This window comes from Vombatus ursinus, unplaced genomic scaffold, assembly GCF_900497805.2.
Source record: "Vombatus ursinus unplaced genomic scaffold, bare-nosed wombat genome assembly UNPS02006472.1, whole genome shotgun sequence".
Taxonomy (NCBI): Eukaryota; Metazoa; Chordata; class Mammalia; order Diprotodontia; family Vombatidae; genus Vombatus; species Vombatus ursinus.
The window spans coordinates 1-8205 of NW_020946250.1; the positions used below are offsets into that span (position 1 = coordinate 1).

An 8205-nucleotide genomic window follows, 5' to 3' on the forward strand; every position below is an offset into this window, starting at 1 on the left:
ATTAGTTCAAGTATGAGAAGGGCAATCACGTTAAAAAAAAAAAAAAAGATTTCTAAGATCACTGACTTAGAACTAGAAAAGACCTTAAAGATCATGTATTCCAACACACTCACTGTACAGGTGAGAAAATTAAGGCCTAAAAAAGTTAAGTGATTTGCCTAAGATTACAAAGCTAATAAATTATAGAGTTGGAATTCAAACCTAGATCTTGATTTCAAATTTAGTATTGCCTCCCTTATTCTACTTCACCTAAGAACATAAAACAACAACAGATAGAAGCTGCAGAAAAGCTGGTTCCAGCCTAATGTAAGGAAAAAGGTCATTAACAACGAGAGCTGTCCAGAAGTGGAACGGACCCTGAAAGTCTGTCCTATCAAATGAGCCAACATACGTGACCTACCTTAGCTAGCCAACTCCATACCACAAACCATACTTAACTTCCTATCTGATCATTCATGTATAGTTACTCACATTTCTATATCCCCATACTTACTTTCTATGTCTACAAATAGTTATCAAATCAATACTAACATTGTTTCTGGAAGGGGTGTGTCAACTGACTTTCCTATATTTCTACTCACCATCTCTTTGACTTTTCAAAGCAAAACACACTTCCCTGATCTTAAATGATTATTTCCTTTAATAAAGAATGTAAACTTCTTGAGGGCAGGGACTGTCTTATTTTGTTTTGGCATCCCCAGTGCTCAGCACAATGACTGAAACTTGGTAAGCATTTTATACACGATTTTCCTGAGACAGCTGGTGGTACTATACCTGGAGGCAGGAAGATCTGAGTCCAATTTGACTCAAGATACTTACTACCTGCATCACTCTGAGCAAGTCATTTAACCTTCATTTGCCTCAGTTTCTTCAACTATGAAATAAGGATTACAGCAATACCTTGCAGGGTTGTGATAACCAAATGATATAATGATGTAAAAAGCACTTAGCATAGGTGCTATATAAATCCTTATTCCCTTCCCCTACTCCTATTCCATTTTCATTCATCTATTCTTAACGTAAAGATTGAATACTCAGTTGATGATAAGTGGCATAAGGGGTTCCTATTTATGTGTAGACTAGACTAGTGCTTCTGAAACTGTGGGTCATGACCTCATACGGAGTTATGAAAAATTTGGCAACAGTAAAAGGTTTCCAAATACACAAAAATAAAAAATTAATCAAAACTCAAATGGGTAATGAATTGGAGGTGCTTCTGGCAACACCACAACTTCACTGCAGTTCTGGTTCTGACCACAAAGCACGTACACTTGAAAAGGGGTCACAAGTGGAAAATGTTTAAGAAGCCCTGGACTAAGCTAGATAGCCCCCAAGCTTTCAGACTGTGATTCTCTGAAGTACCTGGAATTGTCACTGTCACTGTCACTTTTCTCTTCACTTTTCCATTCTTCTTCCTCCTCTTCTTCCTCCTCTTCTTCTTCAGAACTGCTTGAATCTTCACTTTGATCTGGAGTTGAAGTGTCCTAATTCAAAAAATGGGGGATGCAGAATACAAAATACACCAATAATTTTATTCTTTAATGGAAGAATGCCTAAAAAAATAAGTTTAGAAGCATTTGTACATCTTTTGTATTTACCTACACTTGTACATTGTTCTTCAGCATAAATTTTAAATTTCTTGTAGACAGAAAATGTCTTATATAGTAAAGTAGCAAGATTTTCTCTACTCCCAACTATTATACAAAGAGCAAGAGGAAAAAGAAGGAATTGAGCTAAATAAGGAGAAAGAAATTGTGTAAATTACTTGGGATAGTTTTGGATACATACATAAGGCCAGAGACTAAAATGAATTCTCTAATCAAAGTGGGGAAAAGAAATATGAGAAAACTGAGGAAAATTTGTAAAATAATATTCAAGTCCAGATTCTACTTCTGGGTTCTATGAGAAAGAGCTGGAAGAGAACGAACAAGTTTAAGGAGGAAGGAAATAAAAATAAGACTGAAAGAAGGAAAAGAAAAAAAATTAGTTGGCAAGGCAAATAAGAAAAGATTAAATGAAATAATTGTTTCTGTTGTTGAGTCATGACTCATTGTGACCCCATGTGGGTTTTTTTTGGGGGGGGGGGAAGATACTGGAATAGTTTGCCATTATCTTCTCCAGTTTATTTTACAGATGAGGAACTAATGCAAACAGGGTTAAGTGACTCGCCCAGAGTCACAGCTAAGTGTCTGAAGTCAGATCTGAACTCATGAAGGTGAGTCTTCCTGATTCTAAGCCCAGTGCCCTATCCATTGCACCACCTAGCTGCCTAAATGAAACAAACTGGTGGGTAAAACGCCAAAGTAGTCTAGTAAGAGGGAATATGGGCTTTAAACTAAGGAAAGGAAATGGGGTGTAGCTGTTAAGTTGCTTAGAGTGAGGCATAAACAACTAAAGTTGTACAAAAAGTCAAGGTGAATATCTCATAGGATGGAAACAAGGACAAATTTTGTAGAGATTTATAGTGAGTGCGTAACACTTACATGTTTCTCAAAGAAAAGTATTTATGTTACAAAGGAAAAGTTGTTTTTTCTCCTATAAAACAAGGCAAAAGAGTTCAAGGAAAGCCTTGATATTCTGGGTTATTATTTAGGCTATTAATCAGGGAAAACGTCCTAATTTCCTAAGTGAAAAGGATTATATCGGGAGGTGGTAATTTCCCCTTTATTAGAGGTCTTCAAGCAGATGAATGTCCACTTTTGGGACATTTTAAAGTTTATAGTAGTACTTCATTTTAGGTAAATGGCTGAGAAAGTTCATTCCAATTCTAAAATAATCATTCTGTAATGTTATAAAACATATCAAAGGCAGGGATTTTCATTTTTATTTCTTTATCCTCAGCACTTGGCACAAATGATTGATAGACAGTATGCACACAGTAAATATTTACTGATCAATTGATAATAGTTTTAAAAAATTAAAAAGTAGGGCAACCAGGTGGTACAGTGGATACAGCACCAGTCCTGGAGTCAGGAGGACCTGATTGGTTCAAATCTGGCCTCTGACACTTGACACTGATTAGCTGTGTGACCCTGGGCAAGTGTCACTGAACCCCAACTGCCTTGCCAAAAAAATTTTAAAAGTATTACACTGAAAGAGACTATATAAGCAAAAACCAAGAGCAATTTAAAAACCCATAGTTCAGTGTCTGATAATGTGTTTAAGAACATAAATTAGTGGGTGAATTCCTAGTTGACAATTAGCACTGGGAAAATCAGAAAGCACTTTGGTAGAAAACAGATTTAAATAAATATTTTGCATCATACAGCACAATAAAATGCAAATGGCTATACAACCTGAATGTAAAAGATCACATGAGAAAAAAATGAACAGTGTCAAGAAGTGCATCTCATGACTACAGCAGACAGAAGAATCCTCAAACTAATGAGAAAGAGAGAGACAGAGGGTGGGAGGGGAAGAGAAAGAGAGAGAGAGAGAGAACATCAAAGAGAAAATAGATGAAAAGCTACTTCCCAAACAGTGAGTGGTTATGAAAGCACTCTGGATCTGGAGTCGGAGAACCTAAGTTTATATCTTCCTCTGCAACTTACTTTCTACCTTACACAGGCAAATGACTTCACCTGTCTAGATTTGAGTTTCATCATCGGCAAAATTAGAGTTGTTGGAGTCAATGATCATTCAAGTCCTTTCCAGCTTTAAATCTATGATACTATGGTCAAAGGACATGAAGAGCTTTTAAAAAGAATGTTTAACTATAAAAAAACATATCAAAACATGCTCCAAAATACAAATGAAAAATGGAAGCTAAAACAATTATGAGAAATTCCCAACTGTAAGGGCAATTTGGTAGAGTGGAGAGTGTGATGAACTTGGATCCAAGAAAACCCAAGTTCAAATCCAGCCTCAGACATTTACCAACTCTGTTACCTTGGACAAGTCACTTAATCTCTTGGTCTATAGTTTCCTTATCTTTGAAATGAGCTTATAATAGCACAGGGCTGTTCTAAGAATTAAATGAGACATATATGAAGCATTCTGCAAATCTTAAGGTGTTATATAAATACATATTAAGATTAAAAAAAAACCCTGAATATATCAATTGACTAAAAACATTAATACTCTTGACTCCAAATACCCCAAGACTCTACGTGCAAGGAGACGAAAAGAAAGCTTCATATGTATTAAAATATTCATAGCAGCATTTTGTTGTTGTTTTTGGTGATGGCAAAGCAGTGGAAACAAAGTGTGAAATGTTCACTGATGGAATGGCTGAACAAAACAAACTGTATTATATGGACATAAAAGATCATTATTATGTACTAAAAAATTAAATACAGATGATTCAGAGAAAAAAGGGAAGATTTCTGTGAACTACTGTACAACAAAGAAGAACCAAAAGAACAATATATCCAAATTATCCAAAATTATGGCACAGCAAAGAACACTAACAAGAATCCAAAGATTGAGAATCCTAATAACCAATTTCAATCTTGAAATAGGGAGATAATTAAACATTTTCTCTTATCTCCAAAGAGATATGGAAGGACTATAGGCACGGAAAGTTGCATACACTGTTAGACAAAATCCCTGCACCAGCTATTTTAGTTATTTCTTCGTGGCAAGGGAAATTCAAACTTCAAATGATCATGACATTAAGAAAAGGAATTAATAAATAGAGTGCTTAGTGAAGTTTTAGGCTTTAAGAGCTTTATAGTTTAAAACTGCCTTAAGACTTTTGGAATACTCTGTATTATTTTCTTAAAGAAAAAAAATCACCATGAGGAATCAGAAAAGAAATGATATAAGTAGAAGAGTAGTAAAGGTCCAAGTAAAGACACAAAACAAATATTTATAATGTACTAGATTAATCAACAAGTCACTAAATTCTTTTCAGTATATGTTCAGAATATGCTGTTTAAAGGGAGGAAAAGTATAATAAATTTAAAGAGATTCTAAGAAAATGCTTACAAAAGTTTTGGTGACAGTAAAACAGAAAATTTCACCTCATTTCTCCAGCAATGTCAAATGATCAAAAAAATTACTAAAATTTAAAAAATTATATAATTTAACCATGCAGCTTTAAAACTGTCAGTAATATGCATAATATTTACATATTTTTATATATGTGTGTGTATGCATATAACACTTGTTTTTGTTCTTCAAAGTCAACCAACTATGGAAAACTAATAATGATTGAATTCAAAATATTCTTATTTCTTTTGGATTTGTAAATTTGGTGCCAAATATTTGGCTGGCCCAAAGTAAAAATAAATGAACATTATTCAAAATTAATTTACACATTTCAATATTCCATTACTTACTTGTCTTATAAAACTAAGAGACTCATTTTCTTCCTCAGATGATGACTCAAGGTGACCAAAATTATTTTCACAGTTTGAAAATTTAGATCTAAAAATTCTTTGTCTGGACCGGGCCACTGGGACCATCTAATATGCACAAATATATACATAAGAAAATAAAAAGAAATGAGAATCAAAGACTAATTAAAACCAAATATTTAAGAAACTAAGAATACTAAACATTTTTAATAGCATTTCTAACAAAAAATTAGTTTTAAATCAATTATGAGGGGAAAAAATCACTTTACATACTATGGAAATATTCTCACAAATCTGTGTTTTTAAAAAAGTATATTTACCTGCATTTTCTCCTGGAAATTTTGTGGTTTTCCACCAAGCCAAAGTAGGTTAAAAGTATTTTTGATTGATCCTTAAATCCTACCTAAATCCCACTGGAATCAAAGTCTGCTATATAATAGTTTATTCAAGTCTAGTACTCAATCCATTATACACCATGATGCATCGAGGACTCACAGAAATAGTGGTCAGCATATTCTAAGCAAAGGAGATAACATAGGCAAAAGTAAAAGCAATAAAAAGTGGAAAGAGATAAAAACAGGGAATATTACAATCTGACTGGGTGAAAAAAGGAAATGGTAAAAAGATGCCAGAAAAGCAAGTTGGGATCCAGACTTCGGAGGGCATTAAATAAGAGGGTAATAAGTGTTAGCTTTACTCTGAAAATAATGAGAGTGAAAGTACTGAAAGGGACAGCAATGGAGTGGAGAGAAGCTAAGGCTATATAATATAGAGCTGGGAACCACTGCCATAGAGATGATCAATTAAGTAATCCATAGGAGCTAATGAGATTAGCAAAGTGACGTATATTATTCAATTCTACAAAAAGTTTTCAAGCTCCTATTAATGTATAACTCTAATGACAAAAATGAAATTGCTTCTACCCTTTAGAACTTAATATTCTGAGAAGTGTAGATAACAAGTAAACTGATAATACAGTGATCTGAGGAGAGAAAGAATGGAAGCATATCAAGGAGTAGGTGAAAACTGATCTGACCTTATAGCATGCTCCAGACACTGTCCTGGTAGCTTGCCTGTGTGAAGGCTAGGAAGAGATGGAATGTCTGTATGAAAAGAACAGTATAGCATCTATAATCCACTATAGCTGTAACACAGAGTATCTGAAGAGGTGAATAAGGCAGAGAATATGGGTTCGAAAAGACTGAAGAGATAATTAAATGATAGCCTGCACTTGTATCAAATTAAATTTACAACATTCTCCTTGCTGCTTACCTGAATTATTAGTTTCTAAATACGATGAATCTAGGCAATGTTGAGGGTTCCCCTCAAAATAAAAGGCATTAGCTCTCCTGAAGACTGAATTGCTCACAATAGTTTGACATTGACATAATGGAACATGAACTAAATTCTTCAAATATAAAGAAATCCTTTAAGAGCAAGGAACACAGAAAGAAAAAAGTCTAAAAGAACACAGCCTTTGAACATTTCTGAAAACTTTTAAACTAAAGTTTATTACACTTCCATTACTGCAGTCACTTTTTAATTTAAAAAACTTAGCAAGTATTATATGATTTATTGAAAAAAGACAAAAATATTTCTCACAGTCCTTTAGGATACCCTGCCATAGACCATGCTGCTCACATTTCAAATTGCTTCTTCCTTCACTGCTTTGCATAATACTTGAGTCTACAATATAAAATTAGCAAAGCTCTATATTTTTCTAAAAACTGGCTAGAAATTAAAACAGAAAAATGCATTATTTTGAAATCAAATGAAATAATGAGCTTATAGGTCAATAAGAAAACCAGGAAAATACTTGGGGAGGTTAGGAAAAAGGGTATTGTCCGTTAGCACACCATTAGTTCATTTCAAACACTTTATTAAATACCTACTGTGTGTAAGGGACTTAGATCTTTACATAAATAATAGTCTAACCCAGGGGTGGGGAACCTGTGGCTTCAAGGCCACATGTGGCCCTCTAGGTCCTCAAGTGCAGCCCTTTGACTAAATACAAATTTCACAGAACAAATCCCCTTAATAAAAGGATTTGTTCTCTAAAACTTGGACTCTGTCAAAAGGCCACATCCAAGGTCCTAGAAAGTCACATGTAGCCTCAAGGCCACAGGGTCCCCACCCCTGGTCTAACCCATCAATATATTATAATCTCACCCCTCTTTTCCAGTCATAAGTCACACATGTGCTTGACATTGTTTATACCGGAGCTTCTTAAACTTTCTCTGCAACTCCTTTTTGGTTTCAGCAGTGTTTCTTGATGTAGCATGGCCTGAGAGCAAAGTGCCCAGTTTTGTGTTCAGAACCAAGGCTGCAGTGAAGTTGCATGATACAACACAGGAAAGCATTGCCAGAAACACCTGGAATTCATTATGCGTTTGATTCTGAATTAATTTTTGGTTGTTGAGCATTCACAAAACTTTTACTGTTGCCAAACTTTTCACTACCCCATGTGGGATCACAACCCACAGTTTAAGAAGTGCTGGTTTATGCCACTTAGAATATAAATTCTCATGGTTAACACAATATAAAGCCTGCTTGTACGCACCATGCATTTTTCCATGGTCTTTTGGATCACCTGAAATAGATTCACAGGTACTTGCAAACTCACCACTAGAAGACTACTGTCAAAAAGAATTTTGGCTGACAAGCAGCTTTAGATCACTCAAAGTGCTCTAAGTTTCCCAAATGCCATCAAGTTGGATTGCCAGACTCAACTTATTATTTATCTCCAAGTCTATAAAAAGTGATGGCCTAATTTTGTTTCTGTATGTGAATTTAAAAAGCTTACATCTTTCAAATGACCACAGATCTCACAGAAGAGGCCTTGTATTAAAACAAGGTTTGTGGGGCAGCTAGGTGGCACAACAGATAGAGCTCTGGCGTTGAAGTC

The 8205-nt window shown here is 34.7% G+C and overlaps 1 long non-coding RNA gene across 1 annotated transcript; it reads right to left on the reverse strand.

The window, feature by feature from the left end:
* Positions 1-1359: 1359 nt before the first annotated feature.
* On the reverse strand, positions 1360-7644 carry LOC114033007. The gene is made up of 3 exons (XR_003567909.1): positions 7470-7644; positions 5283-5408; positions 1360-1484 (listed from the first exon to the last, which is right to left on the reverse strand). It is a non-coding gene; the product is annotated as an uncharacterized LOC114033007 (long non-coding RNA).
* Positions 7645-8205: the final 561 nt, after the last annotated feature.